Below are 1,570 nucleotides of genomic sequence, written 5' to 3' on the forward strand. Positions count from 1 at the left end.
GCCGACTGCTCTTCCAAAGGTCCCGAGTTCAAATCCCAGCAACCACATGGTGGCTCACAACCATCCATAACGAAATCTGATGCCCTCTTCTGGAGTGTCTGAAGACAGCTACAGTGTACTTACATATAATAAATAAATGAATAGAAAAAAACTATTGAAATAAACTTCCATCAAGAAAGACTCATCTTGTCTGGCATGGTATCTTATGCACTTGGAAGCAGAGACAGGAGGATTGATATAAGTTCCAGCCAAGCACATACAGTCAGTTATATCAAGCAAAACTTGTCTCCTAAAAATAAAGACAAAAAACAAAACAAAAAAGAAGGAAGAGGAGGAGGAGGAGGAGAAAAACAGATGACAGATTCATCTTTTATGAATAAGTTAAATTTAAATTTTAGATTTTAGAAGGTTCTTCACTTTTATTTAAAAGTGGAGTCTCCATTGGCATAACCACTGATCAGAGACTTTCTGAATGGTCAACTCTGGGGAGTGCTGCAGCATCTAGATGGGGAAGCTATGAATGTCCCATGATGCACAGCAGAGCCCCACAGCAAAGAACCAGGCAGTCCAAACGCAGTCACAACCAAGTGAGGGGACCTAGGGTTACCTAGTCTGTGAACCAGGAATGACTCAGAAGCCACAGCTAGAGAAGCTCAGCCTTAGAAACACTGGCAGAACAGAGAAGCTGCAGGCCTGGAAACACCTGGGGGAAGGGGCTAGCAGCAGCAGTCTTGCCCTGGGGAGGCTCTGGGGGCATCGGGCTGCACATTCCCACAGGGAGTGAGAGACTTGGGCAGAGACCTGACTCTACCAGGTGGAGAGACTAGTCAGCCTGGTCCTCCAGGGGATACAGGGTAGGACAGATGTGACTCTCAGAAAACCAACCCCCCTGACTGCCCCACGCCAGACCCCTGCAGCCCTCAGAAGGTGTGCATGTAGATTATGTGCATGGTAAATTGTCATATGTTGTTTGAGCTCACTGAGAAGCTAACTCTGAAAGTGGGCAGTATCTCTACTCATATCAGATCCCAGCATGTGTGTCTCATATCACAGAGCTTTGGGGGGCAGGGGATGGGTGTGCTGCTTGAGGCTTAATGATAAAAATAAATAAAATATTTTTAAAGTAAAGAACAGCTATACAGAGACATCTGTATAGTATAAGGCTGTTGGCCTGTGTGCCGGGGCTGTTCCTCAGCTAGCCCATCTAAACTTAACTTTGTCATTGCTTCCTGTTTGCCTTTTCTTCTTGGGCAGGTCATGGAGCGACAAGCACCGACTCATCCTGCTAGCCTGGCACTGCTTACCCAGCAACTAAACACTGAGAACACAGGGACCGACTTCCATAGCCAGTTGATCCAATACGTGTGGGCTATCCCAACAGTCTCAGTTTCCCCCAAGGACTCCTCCGGGGGTGGCACCCCATCTCTGCTACAGGAGGGAAGGAAATAGCAAAACAGCCCTAGAGTAAAGACACACTTGGGAAATGCTAGAAGGTGAACCATGTGCAACAGAGGATGCCATTGTGTAATACCAACATGTAAAAAGGAGAGGCTGGAAGCTCAGCCAGAGG

This window comes from Mus caroli, chromosome 3, assembly GCF_900094665.2.
Source record: "Mus caroli chromosome 3, CAROLI_EIJ_v1.1, whole genome shotgun sequence".
Classification (NCBI taxonomy): domain Eukaryota; kingdom Metazoa; phylum Chordata; class Mammalia; order Rodentia; family Muridae; genus Mus; species Mus caroli.